This window comes from Pleurodeles waltl, chromosome 4_1 (assembly GCF_031143425.1).
Source record: "Pleurodeles waltl isolate 20211129_DDA chromosome 4_1, aPleWal1.hap1.20221129, whole genome shotgun sequence".
NCBI classification, from domain to species: Eukaryota; Metazoa; Chordata; class Amphibia; order Caudata; family Salamandridae; genus Pleurodeles; species Pleurodeles waltl.
In genome coordinates this window covers 231,391,319-231,408,871 of record NC_090442.1, presented here as the reverse complement: position 1 = coordinate 231,408,871, position 17,553 = coordinate 231,391,319, and positions in this window count along the sequence as shown.

The following is a 17,553-nucleotide window of genomic DNA, read 5'->3' as shown; positions in this document are numbered from 1 at the left end:
GTGTCCTGAGCTGAGGTGAACCCTGCCTTTAGATATCCTCCATCTTGAGATTGGAGGATTCCCCCAATATGATTAGGGATGTGCCCCCCTCCCCTCAGGGAGGAGGCACAAAGTGGGTGTAGCCACCCTCTAGGACAGTAGCCATTGACTACTGCCCCCCAGACCTAATCACCCCCCTAAATTTAGTATTTAGGGGCACCCCAGAACCCAGGAAACCAGATTCCTGCAACCTTAACAAGAAGAAGGACTGCTGACCTGAAGCCCTGCAGTGAAGACAGAGACGACAACTGCTTTGGCCCCAGCCCTACTGGCCTGTCTCCTAACTTCGAAGAAAACTGTAACAGCGACGCATCCAACAGGGACCAGCGACCTCTGAAGCCTCAGAGGACTGCCCTGCAACCAAGGACCAAGAAACTCCTGTGAACAGCGGCCCTGTTCAACAACCTGCAACTTTCTTGAAACAAAGAAACAACTTTAAAGGCTTTACGTTTCCCACCAGAAGCGTGAGACTTTCCACTCTGCACCCGACGCCCCCGGCTCAACCTGCGGAAAACCAACACCTCAGGGAGGACTCCCCGGTGACTGTGAGCCCATGAGTAACCAGAGACGACCCCCCTGAGCCCCCACAGCGACACCTGCAGAGAGAATCCAGAGGCTCCCCCTGACCGCGACTGCCTGTAACAAGGGACCCGACTCCTGGAACCAACACTGCACCCGCAACTCCCAGGACCTGAAGGAACCGAACACCAGTGCAGGAGTAACCCCTAGGCGACCCTCTGCCTAGCCCAGGTGGTGGCTACCCAGAGGAGCCCCCCTGTGCCTGCCTGCATTGTTGAAGAGACCCCGGGTCTCCCCATTGCTTCCTATACAAAACCTGACGCCTGTTTGCACTCTGCACCCGGCCGCCCCTGTGCCACTGAGGGTGTACTTTCTGTGCCTGCTTGTGTCCCCCCCGGTGCCCTACAAAACCCCCCTGGTCTGCCCCCGAGGACGCAGGTACTTACCTGCTGGCAGACTGGAACCGGGGCACACCTGTTCTCCATTGAAGCCTATGTATTTTGGGCACCTTTTTGACCTCTGCACCTGACCGGCCCTGAGCTGCTGATGTGGTAACTTTGGGGTTGCCTGGAACCCCCAACGGTGGGCTACCTTGGACCCAACTTTGAACCCTGTAAGTGTTTTATTTACCTGTGAACTTAACATTTACTTACCTCCCCCAGGAACTGTTGATTTTTGCACAGTGTCCACTTTTAAAATAGCTTATTGCCATTGTTGTCAAAACTATACATGATATGTGATTATTCAAAGTTCCTAGAATACCTAAGTGAAGTACCTTACATTTAAAGAATTAGTTGTAAATCTTGAACCTGTGGTTCTTAAAATAAACTAAGAAAATATATTTTTCAATATAAAACCCTATTGGCCTGGAGTAAGTCTTTGAGTGTGTGTTCCTCATTTATTGCCTGTGTGAGTACTACAAGTGCTTAACACTACCCTCGGATACGCCTACTGCTCGACCACAGTACCACAAAATAGAGTATTAGAATTATCTATTTTTGCCACTATCTTACCTCTAAGGGGAACCCTTGGACTCTGGGCACACTATTTCTTATTTTGAAATAGTATATACAGAGCCAACTTCCTACAAGAGTCTTCTACAGTGCCCCAAAAACCTGCTCAGGAGGGTGGGCCCAGAGCCTCTTCACAATCCTCAAATGGGTATAAGGGTAAAAACTTTGATTCCCAAGAAGGCCTGGTGTTGCATCTGTACTCAGCATGCACACCAAACTGGAGGCAAGGCCTGTCCCAAGAAATGTCCCACAACTACTACTCCAGTTAGCACTGGAATAGCCAGTCTCCAGGTGGGATCAACAGTGTGCCCAGAGCAAGTCAGGGTTCACACTGAAGCTATATTAGTCTCTGAGGGTGGGGTGGACGTAGCTACAATTGCTGCTTGGCCACCTAACATGCAACATTAGAAGCAGCAGCTCTTAATCAATGGGGCTAGAGTAGAAACCCTGAGGGATACAGGGGCCAGTGTCACTATGGTGACAGACAAACTGATTTCCCCAGGACAGTACCTGGCTGGACAGACATATCCAGTCACAAACGCTGACAATCAGACTAAAGTCCATCCCATGGCAATGGTAACATTAGAATGGGAGGGGTCACTGGCCTGAAACAGGTGGTAGTCTCTTCTGCAATCCCAGTAGAATGTCTGCTAGGAAATGATCTGGAGTCCTCAGCATGGGCTGAGGTAGAGCTCAAAACCAATGCAGCCATGCTGGGTATCCCTGAACTGGTGTGTGTCAAGACAAGGGCACAGTGCAGGGCTCAGGGTGAAAAAGAAGTGTTGGAGTCTGGAATAATGGATAAACCACTGGAAGTGTGAGGTCGGAGAGGAGGGTGCAACTGGATTAGTGCGCCCTCAAATAATGATACCAGTTAGATGTTGATAAATACTAGATGGAGGTGTGCGTAAAAGAGTAGCTGTGGTTGTGTCTCAAAAGAGGGAGTTCCCTTTACGGACTAGGTGGTCTCACACACATTATAGTGTCATGCTTCATCATTTGACCACCTAGCCCCACCCAGGTAAGATAGTACTACCTTGGCGGACTCAACAGTCGAGGGAGTGCTGAAATAAATCTTACTGGATAAATAAAAGGGATCCAGATGAGGTTAGGAATAAAAATATTGTACGTATCATCAATCCTGGTTAGGTATTTTTAATACAGGTGTACGCAGGTAGGGTTAAAATGGAATGGGGACTCAGTAGAGTGTTAATGTCTCGTAGAGTCTAAAAAACAGGGACCAACATGTTTCTGCCCTCTCTATGTGCTGGAAGGTCAGGGGCATTCGTCAGGGTCTAGGATCCCCTAGATAGGGCCGCTATTAGGCATGCTCGCTAGGTGTAAGGAGAAGGGTAAAAGGCCTACCTGAACAGGTGGTTCATACTATGGTAGGTCTACAGGATAAATGAATAAACTACAATCAGAAATTGGTGAACTCGTGTGGCACACCACAGCACAAAACACAGCACACATGGTGGTAGGTAAAGTACAAAAATGACACACATACACACACACTCACATGCAGTGGTGATTTACCCCAGGGTAAAAGGCGACTAGCCTCTGGTCTCGGAATTGCCGGGGGGGGTATCCCTTGTAGTCACACTCTAAGGCGGGGATTAAAACAATGATAAAGACCAGGCAGTGGTGATGAAAATCAATAAATAAACAGTAAGTTAGGAGGTAATGCCCAACTGGGTAAAGAGTTAAAGGCAAGGCTCAAGAGGAGTATCCTAATGGACTGCGAGGCTTCAACACAGGATATGCAGTGCAACAGGTGCAAAATGCAGACAATACCCATGAGAAAAGCTTAGAAAAACTTACCACTACAAAGGGAATTACCGGTGAGTGTACCTACATGTCGGCGCCCAGCCTCTCTGGTGCCGGGATGAGGGGGCGTCCACTATTTAAAGGAGTGGTAATTGGTGGGGAATGTCATAGTTGCAGCGCCGGGCGTTAAATGAACATATGCAGTACTTTTGGAATTATGAGTGCTAATCCGACCGGAGTCTCACAGGAGGAGACACAGTCGGGTGCGCATCGGTGACGCATCGCGTACCCCGTGGCACGCCATCCCGCGGCACGCCATCCCGCTCCCCGAGGGTAATACCTCAAGTGTTCCCGTGCCACGCCCCTCGTGTGACGAGACACGCGCCCGCGGTGTGTCAAAAAGCTCCTGGGGAAGCCGGGAATTGTAGTCTCCCCTGGGGGCGCGGCTCAAGGCCCTCCAGAGTGTGAGAACTCTGGGCGGCTTAAAAAATATATATATATTGCGGGGGAAGAGAAAAAAGGAAGAAAAAAGAAGCCGAAAAAAGGGGGAGAAAGAGGGGGGGTGGTTGGTAGGTTGGGAATGGTGCAGAAAGAAAAGAGAAGAGTAGACGGCAAGAGGGGGCTGGTGGGGTTGGCGGGGGAGCAGAGAGAAGATGGGAAAGACCAGGGGAGAATAGGGATGGGGTAACAAGGGGGTGGGGGAGGGGGCGACAAACAAAAGAGAGTGCAAAGGATGATTGAAAGATAAAAAGAAAAATTAGGAAAGGGTGAGAGACAGGGGGGCGGCAGACTGGGGGAGATGATGGAAAATAACTCCTACACAAAAAGGGCTCTGGTTGGTTAAGGTGAATAGAAGGAACCAGGGGGGATACTGGATGGGAGTGTATGCTGTGTACTCAGGCTGATATAGAGTCGGGAAGTTAACCCAGGGTGGACCATTGGATATTATCGTTAAGTCCCTTTGGGGGTCATTCTGACCCTGGCGGTAGATTACCGCCAGGGCCAACGACCGCGGATGCACCGCCAACAGGCTGGCGGTGCATCCCAGGGCATTCTGACCGCGGCGGTACAGCCGCGGTCAGAAACGGAAAACCGGCGGTGTCCCGCCGGTTTCCCGCTGCCCTGAGGAATCCTCCATGGCGGCGCTGCAGGCAGCGCCGCCATGGGGATTCCGACCCCCTTACCGCCAGCCTGGTTCTGGCGGTTTTGACTGCCAGAACCTGGCTGGCAGTAACGGGTGTCGTGGGGCCCCTGGGGGCCCCTGCAGTGCCCAATGCCCATGCTGGGCACTGCAGGGGCCCCCTAACAGGGCCCCACTGAGAATTTCAGTGTCTACATAGCAGACACTGAAATTCGGGACGGGTGCAACTGCACCCGTCGCACCCTTTCCACTCCGCCGGCTCCATTCGGAGCCGGCATCCTCGTGGATGGGGGTTTCCCGCTGGGCGGGCGGGCGTCCTTCTGGCGGTCGCCCGCCCGCCCAGCGGGAAACTCAGAATCACTGCGGCGGTCTTTTGACCGCGCAGCGGTGTTCTGGCGGGGGAACTTTGGCGGGCGGCCTCCGCTGCCCGCCAAAGTTAGAATCACCCCCTTTGTGTCAGTACGTAGCCTCCATATCCATCTTTGTTCATGAAGTAGCAACTTTTGTTTTAGATTTGTAGCTGTGAGTTTAAGTTGGCCGATAACCACCCATTCCATATCGTTGGGATGGTGGTTCCTGGTGACATAGTGTTCTGTCAGTTTAGTGGCATCTATCTTGCAGCGAATGGTGCTCCTGTGCTTGCAAATGCGTGTGCCTACTCTACGGGTTGTCATCCCGATGTACCTTAGACCGCAAGGGCAGGTTATCATATAGATAACATTCTTTTTTTAATTTTTTTATTATTTATTTGTAATTTTATGTAAACAACATATAACATACAATAAAATGCCTCCTTGGTCCTCACAGTAATGAATCAGTCAGCTGCTTTGATCTATCTTCGGCTCTCCAAGCTCCCCACGTCTCAGTAACTCTTTTTAATCAGGCCGGGGAAGCCAAAAAACATTGCCGAATTTCCATATAATAGGATGCCCCTGCTGGAAGGGTCCATCGGTCGTCAAGTCCAAAGTCAGGACCAAACAGATGTGGCAGATAGCAAAAAAAAAAAAGGAACAAAAATTAAAAGAAGACAAAAACTTCCAAAAAATAAAAGAGAGAAAAGGCCGGGAGGAGCAATCACAGTTCTCAGCAACCATTCTGTACAACCTTATCCCATTGTAGAGTGAATAGCACTCATCACCTCAGCATACCCATCCGCAGCAGGTTCTTTAGACAGACGCAGATTCAGGATAAGATCTAAGCGGTGCCAGATGTCACGTGGCCTGGAGCCAACCGGAGTCAGTTCCCAGTAATTTGTTCATTGTTCCTGGCAAAAAGCGGCATCCCGCAGCCAATCTGATATTTGAGGAGACCGGGCCCGGCCCCAACAGATTGCTACCCTGCGCTTAGCTAGCAATAGCATCATGCCAACCAGACGCCGCACTGAAGCCTGCACCTTATTCACTCCTCCCAGCAGTGCCATCAAGGGAGATGGAGGAATCTCCAGCCCAATCATCTCAGAAAGTATACAAAAGACCCTTCCCCAATAGGCACATACTGCCGGACAGGTCCACACCAAGTGCATAAAATCGGCAACAGGGGCCCGGCATCTTGCACAGGTATCATCCGTTTGCAGCCCCATAGCACATAGACTTCTGGGGGTGTAGTACAGACGGTGTAAAAACTTGAAATGTATAAGGCGTAATCTATAGTTCGGTGACAGCTCCTTCATATGCGTACAGCACATCCTCCAAACATCTTCTACGATGTCCTCCCCCACATCTTCTGCCCATTTCATCCTTACAGATAGCCCCGTCCCCTCTCCCTGCCCCTGAGTGCTGCTATACAGCTTAGTGATCAACCTCTCAGGTGTCCGCACACTCCACACCACCTCCAACGCACGGCAAGAAGTTGGGGTCGCGGGCAAGCAGGAGTAGCAAGCACGCAGCATAGCGCATATCCTTAACACGTAGAACCGGTGGAGAGCAGTGGCCAGTCTATCCCCCAGGATCTCCTCCGGGGAAATCAGCCTGTCATCAACAAACCAATCATCGAGGGTTATCAAATCAAATTATCGTAAAAAGCTCCGCAGCTGCAAGTCCTGAAACATCACTCCATCTCCTGCCACCACCACTTGCATAGACGGTGCAAACGGCACATCTATCCCTGAACGCTTCAGCAAACCCGACAAGGCCCGGACCGTGGAGGCCACCGTGTCAATGCCTCGAGGGCGCGCCCTGTCCAGACTGCCCAGCACTCACCCGAGCCCATCCGGCCACACCGCATCGCTCTCGGGGGCCAGGTGAGGCAGATAGCGAATCGGGTTGATCCAGTAATAGGCAAACTGAGCCTGCGCGCAGAGATAATAGAGCTCCAGATCAGGGGCCGCAAGACCACCCAGCTCAAATGGCAGCACCATTGTTTTCCAAGCTATGCGAGGCTGACCACCGGCCCATACCAATCGGATCGGTGCGGAACGAATGCGACGCAAAAAAACAGCTGTAAGCACCAGCGGGAGGTTGAGAAACAGATACAAAAACTTGGGCAGCACAAGCATCTTAGCCACCGCAATCCGTCCAGTCAAGGACAATGGCTAGGGAACGCCACGCCGTGACTCTATCGTCCAGCCAGGCCATGTCCCTACCATAGTTGGCAAGCCAGAGCGTGTCTACATCACAGCTCAACCAAATGCCCAGATATTTGACAGGGCCGTCCACCCACACAATAGGGTAGCGGGACCGACACTCCGCCGTTCCAGACGTCAGAGGCAGCACAACCGACTTAGACCAATTTATCGCCACTCCAGATATGTCGCCAAACCTGACGTTTCATCCAGCAGCACATCAAGGTTTCGCACGGGATCTCGTACATACAGCGCCACATCATCAGCGTACATAGTGATCAGAATCGCTCTCTGGCGGAACGGCAGCCCCCGCTCACTGTGGTGCTGTCTCATAAATGCTGCCAGCGGCTCCATCGCAATCGCAAAAAGCAATGGTGACAGGGGGCAGCCCTGCCTAGTTCCACGCGCCACCTGGAACGGCTCTGACACGCATCCATTCACCCTCAAGCGAGCCACTGGCTGTAAATATAGCAAATGTATCCAATTCACAAAATGACTACTCATCCCCACTCTCTCCAGAAGCGCAAACAGATATTGCCACAGCAATGAGTCGAACGCCTTAGCAGCGTCTAAAAACACCGCCACAGCCCTATCATCGACGGGGACTGAGCCAGCGATAGCAAAGAATGTACGTAAGTTTTGTGCCGTGGACCGCCCCGGTATGAACCCCGACTGATCCGGTAGCACCAGTTTCGTCATAATAGGCTGCAGTCGCGTCGCGATCATTTTGGCTAATATCTTATTATCGATATTAATCATCGACAGGGGCCGGTACGAATCGCAGCTAGTGGCAGCCTTCCCAGGCTTGAGAATCGTAACAATGAGCGCCTCGCACAAAGAGACCGGGAGCACTCCATTCTGCAATGCCTCATCATAAACCTCCAGTAGATAGGGCGCCAAAATGTCATGAAAACTCTTTGTAAAATGCCGAAGTCAATCCATCCAGCCCAGGGGCCTTGTCTCCAGGGAGGCTCCGGATAGCAGCCTTCACCTCTTCTGTAGTAAAAGCAGCATCAAAATACTCCCTGTGTACCCTGTCAAACCAGAGGAGGCTAATATCAGAAAAATATCCCCTAATCACCTCCATAGACACAGCCGAGGGAGCAGAATAAAGATCCTGGAAAAAGGTAGTAAAGACCTTCAGAACCTCAGATGTACCCGCCACTCGCTTCGTCCATTTCAATCACATAGCCGCTAGCCCACGGCCTGCGAAATAGTTCGCCAAAGTGCGTCCGGCTCTATCACCCTCTCCATATCGCCTGGCCCAAATTTCCCCAAGAAATGTACTTCTCTCAAGGAAGCCTCTTCATACGCGGAGACCGCAGCCCTCAAAGCCGCTAATGTGGTTCCGGACCAGTTCAGCACCAGTCTAGCCTCCAGATCCGTAATCCGTCCTTCTAACTCAGTCAGCTCCCGACGTAACGCGTGCAGCACGCCGTGTTGCTTAGAAATGCATATCCCGCTAACAACTACCTTAAAAGCTTCCCACAACGTACCAGCCAAACTCACTGTGCCCACATTTTGTTCAAAATAGAAATTCATATCGCTGCGCAGTTCCTCACGGAACAACTCGTCTCTGAGTGCCCCAGGCGGCAGCCTTCACATATAGGCCTGAGCAGGTCCGCCGGGTATCTCCAGCTCCACACGCACCGGGGCGTGGTCAGACAACGTGCATGCCATGTGATTGACCGAGCAGGTCCATAAAGCCCCATCTCGAGAGCCCATCCAACTGTCAAGACGCGACCAACTATTGTGCACATAGTTAACAAAAGTGCCTTCCCGTCTAGCAGGGTGTTTCATCCGCCATAAATCTACCAGCGACGCATCGTCCATAATCGCAGATAAGACGCGAGCAGCAGCAGTACGCTGCGTCCGAGCCGAGCCTTCCCTGTCCAGAATGGGATCAAGGATCACATTGAAGTCTCCTCCCCAAAGCACAGTTCCTCCCCCCAGAGACTCGATCAGTCACCAGACCTCGCTGAAGAACTCAGGGGTATCCGAATTAGGCCCATGCCCCGACGCGAGGTGACACGGCCTATCCATCACCACTCCGCTAAGCAGAACATACTGCCCCAATGGGTCAACAATCACCCTGCGAGTGCGCCACTGCAATCCCTTGCGTACCAGAATCGCCACGCCTCTAGCATAACTCGAAGACCCGTGGCATTCCCCAATCCATCTCGCCTTTAAATAATGTAAGGTACTCTCCACCAGGTGTGTCTCCTGTAGCATGCATATATCTATATTCTGCCTCTTGACATATGCCGACATAAGGTGCACCTTCCGTCTATCATTCAAGCCACGCACATTCCATGTTAAGCAGCGAATCAGAGACTTTCTCATCTGTGTCATCTGTTCTCCTCAGCGGACATACAATGCAATTCCATCACTCCTTCATCCCGGCCAATCTCCCAAAACCACAGAACACTGAAAGAAAAACCGAAAAGTACACAATGCAAAAACCCCAAAGACCCACTCCCCCCCGCCACACAGACCCCCCAAACGTGTCAATGACATATCCCTCCCCCAAAAAACACAATTACCCAAATATGCAAGTAAAAGGGACTCATCCAGAGGGCGGAGGCTAGCTGCCCAACCCGCCTAGTATCAGGCAGGGAGGGCAGGCGGGGGCCCAGCACAAAAGGAGTGTCTTCAGGACGAGCGGCCCAAAAAGAAATGCATCTCACAACTAGTTACAGCGGCGTCACTTCTGCTGAAAAAACAAAAAAAATAAAAAATAAAAAATAAATCAGGGACGATCAGTCATTATCGCTCAGCGACTCTTGTTCCGCGGCACTCCCAGCCTCCGGCATCGCCTCAGGCTTCCGAGGAAGAGACTTGGCATATCTTGCCGCCAGTTTCGGGTCCCTAAAAAACTGTAGAGACCCACCATGTTGCACCTTTAGTTTTGCCGGGTATATGAGCGAGAACCTAGCAGCAGTTTGGGCCAGCGAACGCTTCGCCGGCAAGAACGCCCTGCGCGCCGCCCGCACGCCAGGGTTGTAGTCTGGAAAAAAGTTAAATTCTGTGTTACTAGATATCACGGCGGCGCTCCCTGGCCAGTCGCAGAATCGTGTCATGGTCTCGATCATTCAGAAGCCGAATAATGATGGGAAGCGGGGAAGCTCAAGGCGGGGGCCGCGGCACCAGCGATCTATGCGCCCTCTCCACTACCAGCAAACGGGACAGCTGGCTGGGGAACAGTTCAGACAACATCTCCTCCACAAAATCCTCCATTCTGCCCATGTCCGTGGTCTCGGGGAGCCCCATTAACCTGAGGTTGTTCCGACGCGATCGGGCCTCCAAATCTTCGTTCTTTGCCCGGATGACCTCCAGCACCCTCTCCATGCACAGCAATTGTTCACTCTCACCTCGCTGCCTGTCTTCCAAGCCAGAGGTATGCGCTTCCAGCTGGTCAAGGTGGGCGTCGTGCTTGTCCACCCGAGTCTTGATATGGTCAAGTTGCTCTGTCACGTGATCTAGCTTCCCATCTATTCCAGCAAGGCTGGTTTTAAGGTCCAGAAACATAGCCTTTACCAAACTATCTGAGTTCTTTTCATTCGTCGCAGGCCCCTCCGACTGGGATGCGGGTGCACCCCCTTTCCGTCGGCTCCCCTCAAAGGAGAGCTTGGCCTGTCTCTGCTCCGCCTTCCCCATCGCTCAACCAGTGGGTCGTTGACAAGTACACTCCACTGATCCCCCCTGGGGGTCCAGGAGGGGAGGACAGATGTTCAATCCACCTTCACAAAGTCTACCCGGCTCCTGCTAAGTAGCTTTATCCAGCATCAGCGGTGCTATGAATCTCGCCAATGTCGGGCGTCAAATAAGCCTCTGCGTCAACAGCACTAGTCCAGAGCACCACTACACCAGTTCCCACTCCAGACTTTCCCTTCGCCACCACCGCACCTCCGGACCTCTGCCACGATCCCGCCACCTCCACTTGTTCGATCGTCTTTGAGTGTGTCCCCTAGGCCACACTGACTGTCTCACCTCCAGGCCACGCGGTCCAGGCCCTCAAGTCAAGGTTGCGTTCTCCAGACTCGGCAATAGAGGACTTCAATCGCGGAGGAGGAAGAGGAGGGGGGGAGGGCCTGCGGCTCGACATCACCACTGATATGGCCTCCCCAGAGCACCCCAATGATCACTGCCTCGGGGCCATCCAGGTCTCCGGGGAAAAAAAGCAAGCCAGTCCCACTCAGCGCGGCGGCCGGGAGCACGCTGCGACCTTAAGAGGCCGGCTCGACCCCTCGCTCCGCACCGTTACTGCCGCCGCTGCATCAGGTGGAAGCCATCAGCATCAGGCGACCCCCCACCTTCTCATCACTTGGCCAGCTCCGTCCTGACTGTAGAATTTAGCAAACTGGGCCCCCGCCGGAGCAGAGCGTCACGGAGTGCCGGCCATCTGGCCGCTGGCTAGCTCCGCCCCATAGATAACATTCTTGCTGTTGCAGTTGGTCATCTGCCTCAGTTCCCATGGTGTTTGTAAGCCCAATTCCACAGTAAGGGTCTTTTTGGTAAAAGTGCAAAAACTGCAGTTGCCGCAGGGGAAATGTCCTCTTGGGGGTGGCAAGTCCCATAGGGTTCCTTGTCTGTTTTTTGAGTGATTCTCCAGTGGACGAGTGTGGACAATCATGTCCCGGATACTTTTTGCCTTTTTAAAGGCATTCAAAGGCAGTTGAAAGGGTAGTCCTCCTGAGGTGAGACTATTCCAGTCCTCATTTATTATCTTCTTGATGGTGTTAGATGCAGGGTTAAAGGTGGTGACGCATATCAGGGTGTCTCCCTTGTCGGTTCTGGCGGCGGGTTGTAGTAGTGCCTCTCTGTTGCTGAAGCAAGCACGTTTCTCGGCTCTCCTCAGGAGGTGTGCAGGGTATCTGAAGTAAATCCATAAGAAAAATACCAATTCAAAAAGTAAAACACTTGTTTATTTATTCAAGTCCGGAATAATGAAAGACCCCAGCCGCTCCTGCTCAGCTCCTTCTTTAACTGCCTCCAATCCCCACATTCCAGGCAGTACCGTTCTAAGAGCAGGGAGAGCAGGAAGATACCAATTCACATAACATAAATAAATGAAGCGTAAAGGGACAAGATATAATTACCTGAACCTTGAATTACAATTTGCATACATAAATGTTTCCCCAACAAACAGAATACCACACCATCTTTCCCCTTCAAACAAATAACTATAAACATATATACATAATATTATTTTGACATTCCTATTGAGATTCCCAAATAATATTAATATATACACACTATTTTATTTTGACAATTCTATTGAGATTCCATACACGTCCATCATCCAATTTAACCGCTCCTTTATAGACTTTAACAATTTTAAAGACTCTACTAAAGTGAGACTGCCCTCCACCAGTTCTCCCTGGTAATTTGACTTTAACTAACTCCCCTACCCCAAAATGCATCTCCTTTACAGATTTTCTCGCATCATACACAAGTTTTCTTTTCTCCTGACAGGACAAATTCTTACTCCTTGCTGAAACTCTCCTGCCCTCATAATTGAGATGTTCCTTGGTATAATTTTTAACCCACGGTAGATATATCACAGTGTGAGGTATACGTTTCCTGAACATGATGAACGGAGATTGACCAGTGCTAGTGTGAGGGGTGAACCTATATTCCTCAACCTTCTTCTTCACCATCTACTCCCAATCACAATTTAAATGATTGGCTAACTGGATAGTCTCTTTTAATGTTCTGTTGAAGCGTTCTACTATGCCATTGGTTTCTGGATGATATAATGCACTCTTTTTGTGTAAAATCCCTCTTTTCCTCAAGAACTCACACATAAGTTTGGATGTGAATTGAACTCCATTATCGGTCAAAATAGACTTAGGATTACCCTCTCTACTAAATACTTCAGTGAGGAATTCTAAAACAGTCAAAGAAGACACCTCAGAGACAATCTTGACTTCCGGCCATCTAGATAACTCATCCATGAGGACCACCACATACTTCGAATGAGATTTATAATTCAAAGGCCCCAAAATGTCAATAGATACAGAATCCCACACCTCACTGGGATTTTTTTGAGTATCATGGGTTGAGTTCTGACTTTCAACGATTTATCTGCAACATTACACTCCACACAATCTTGCACCCTTCTCTCGATAGATAAATCCATCCATGGCCACCAATACACTCCCCTAAGTCTTTCTCTAGTTTTGCAGATCCCATGATGACCACTGTGAGCAAGATACTTAATACATTCACGCAAATTGCACGGCTGGATCAACCTTTCCCCTCTTAACACAATTCTATTTTGAATGGACAATTCATGCCAAATCTTACCAAAACCATCACCTATATTCTCACTTTTATCTAAAACCTTACCAACAGAAAGTAAATCTCTCACACGGGAAAGTTCAACATCATCATCCACTCCTTGTTTCCATTCTTCCTCAGTAACACATCCATCCGTTACAGCACATACTTTCACCTCCTCATCTACCCACCAGGAACTTTCAGAGTCATCTTCTCCCACTCCTTTATTTCTGAGTCTGGATAAACAGTCTGCAGCTTTATTCTCACAACCTGGCACATACTTTACATCGAAAAAATAATCCTGTAGGCCAACAATCCATTTACAAATACGACCTGAAACATTATCCAAACCCTTCTTCTAAAAAATCTCACGTAGTGGTTTGTGATCAGCGTACACCTCAAATTTAGTTCCCCACAGAAATTGTTTGAATTTCTTTATAGCCCAAACAATTGCCAAAGCCTCTTTTTCAATGGTAGAATATTTATACTCCGCTCCACGTAAACTCCTTGACGCAAAAGCAATGGTTTTGTTCTCATCACCACTAAGTTGTTTCAAAACGCAACCTAACCCTTTCTCAGATGCATCCGTAGTGATAGAGCACGGAAGGCCAGGTTGGAAACTATTTAAGGATTGCGCCGATGACAAGCTCTCTTTCAAGTCGTCAAATTCCCTTTGACATTCTGAGTCCCACATGAATACAGATTGACTTTTAAGTAAGTTTCTGATAGCACAAGTTCTTTTAGCTAGATCAGGAATGAACCTAGAATAATATTCCACCATTCCCAAGAACGTCTGCGCATCAGACTTACTTTCAGGCACAGTAAGCTTGATAATAGATTTCACTAGATCATCTTTCGGCTTTACACCTTCTGCAGTAATCATGTGTCCAAGGTAAGAGATTTCATTTTTTTAAAACTTACACTTATCCCCTTTAAGAGTTATACCTTTGTTCCGGAAAATGTTGAGCACACTCCTCACAGATGTTCTGTGTTGTTCAAGAGTACTGGAGAATATGAGAACATCATCTTGAAAAAATTTCACGAAAGGCAACTCATCAAGAAGCTCATTCATGAGTCTTTGGAAGACCGAAGCTGCAGAACATAGACCAAACAGCATCCGGTTGAATTTATAAACACCAAAAGGAGTAATAAAGGAAGTTAACACTTTAGATTCTTCACAAAGCTGAACCTGGTGATAAGCCGAGCTGAGATCCAAAGTAGTGAAAAATCTAGCATTACCTAACAAACTTATCATTTCAGTTATGTTGGGTAAGGGAAACCTGTCTTCAACTACTGCCTTATTTAAATTGCGCAAGTCCACACACAATCTTATGTCTCCATTGGCCTTAGAGGCAACCACAATGGGTGCAATCCATTCCGCAGCCTCAACTTTTTCAATGATACTTTCTGATTCTAATCTCTGAAGTTCCTTTCTCACATTGTCCCTTACACTAAAGGGTATACTTCTAACTTTGCACATTACAGGTATTGCTCCTTTCTTAAGTACAATACGATGCTTGTAGCCCTTAACACACCCAATTTTGTTGGAAAATACCTCAGGAAATTCATTCTTGAGATCTTCACTCTCCATACATACCTTCTGCACTTGAACTTGAGGGTTAGCATTAGGATTCAATATAATATTAAGTAATTTTTGATGAGGCCATCCCAAAATCGTGTTACCCACAACAGGAATATATATTTTTCCTTCAATTATGTTTCCCTTGAACGTGATCTTAGCCTCAAAGTACCCTCTTAACTCAATAGGTTTCCCACCATAACTAAACGGCATAACATCCGGAGGGAGAAGAGTCACATTGTTGACAAAGTATTTCAAATAATCTGACTCCGAAATCAGGGTTAACTTTGCGCCTGAATCCATCATCATGGAAACCTTGATCCCATTTACATCAACCTCATCAATGGGATAATCACAATTTACCCTGGCAATATAATTTACATCATTAACAACCTGTAACACAAACAACTTCTCTTCCTCTTCATCACTGCAAGCATACTCAATTTCATTCACTTTCACCACTTTCTTCTCACTTGACTTGCAACATCTAGCAAAATGCCCTCTTTTACCACATTTTTTACATAACATGTTAATTGCTGGACAATCCTTGCTATTGGCTAAGTGTGATGAAGAATTACACCTATAGCATAACAGTTTAGATTTGAGTGATCCAGTTGGTTTCTTTGTTGCCACCTTGGTTTCAACTAACTGGATATCCCTCAAGGCATTTTTAGATTTTCTTAAGTTTTCCATGCAAAGTTCAGAATGTTCAATTTGTTTTGCCACCATTATAACTTCATCCAAATTTGGATCACCTTTGGACCACAAGGCTTCTCTAATCTTGTCGCTCTTACATTCCAGCATAAATTGGTCCCTAATGCGCTCCTCCAAAGTGTCACCAAATTTACATTGGGCAGCCAATTTACGCAAAGCAGTCACAAAGTCCTCCACTGTCTCAGTTTCACTTTGCTTACATTTACCAAAGTAGTACCTTTGTAAGATAATGGACACTTTAGGGAGATAATGTCTATCCAACCTGAGCAAAGTTAATTCAAACTCATTCAAATTTGTGTCGCCTTCCGCTCCATCTGGTGAATCAATTACCGGTAAATTCTCCAAAATCTCCTGACCTTCTGCACCCAGACAATGTTGGAGAATAGAAGTTTTCCGGTCTGCAGATAAATTGCTGCCACAAACTCGAATTTATGTAAGAAAAACCTTTTTCCATTTACTCCATGGTATAGGTGGATCACCAGGTAAAGACAAGAAAAAGGGGGGCGGTGTTATATTCTGCATTCTCTCAGATATACTCTTACTTAAATGCAACCCTCTGAAATGTAAAACTGCCTTAAATGTTAATAATCATGTTTAACAAAGCAGAGCATATCAAAAGAATACATAGTTGAAAACAAAGAGGAAAAAAAAATAGAGTCTTACAGCACTTGCTAGTGAGGTTGCTAAAGCTTTTGCGTTGCCTAGCAACAGAACCTTAATGCTGAGATAGAAGCATTGGCCCAAAGCCAAGATAAATACCCAACTTTTCTTAAACACAATGAAGCAAGGTAATTATCAAGTACAGCTGAACACTTCAAGACTCATGTTGGCAGGCATCCAAAGTAAATACCAAGCTCCAAATTGAAAGGACAATCTCCTTAGAAGCACAGCAGCTCTAATAACTGTGAAATGTAAACATTGGCTGGGAGCCAAAACAACATCACACAGGTTAAATCCTTTCTTGGGATAGTTTCAGTTGAAAACTCTTTTGTTGGCAGGCAGCCAAAATCAATACGAGCTCCAATGAGCTAATTCTGCTTGTGTTGACACAGTGTTGACACAGTTTGAAGCAGGGATAGCACAACCGTGCTTTAAGATTCAAAGTAAATATTGGCAGGCGGCCAAGATGAAATGAAACTCATCGGAATTCCTTCTCCTGCTCTGTCAATAAATAGGGGAAGGGCAAAGACCCGTCGGCCTAAAGTAAACACCGATCGGCCTTATGAGAGGAAATCCCTTCAGCTTCAGCCGTTGCCTAGGAAACCAGCAATGTCGAACAGCATGAATAGCTCTGGTTTAAATGCTCAGATGAGAGCAGGTCCTGGGGTCAAAAAATCCCACCTTCGTCGCCAAAATGAAGTAAATCCATAAGAAAAATACCTATTCAAAAAGTAAAACACTTGTTTATTTATTCAAGTCCGGAATAATGAAAGACCCTAGCCGCTCCTGCTCAGCTCCTTCTTTAACTGCCTCCAATCCCCACATTTCAGGCAGTACCTTTCTAAGAGCAGGGAGAGCAGGAAGATACCATTTCACATAACATAAATAAATGAAGCGTAAATGGACAAGATATAATTACCTGAACCTTGAATTACAATTTGCATACATAAATGTTTCCCCAACAAACAGAATACCACAGTATCCTTTTGCTTGCAGTTTATCTGTGAGCCTCCTGGCATGATTCTTAAAGTCTGTCAGCTCAGTACAATTACGGCGAAGACGTAGGAACTGTCCAACAGGTAAGTTCTCTCTAAGTGAACAAGGGTGGAAACTGCGGAATTGCAGTAGATTATTCCTGTCAGTTGGTTTATAGTATACCTCGGTTTTGAGGAGTTAGTTTTTCTCAGTTATGAGAAGATCAAGAAATTAGATGGCTGGGTCCCCCATGGTGGATGTGAATCTTAGAAAGAGATTAAGGGCATTTAGCCATGTGACAAAG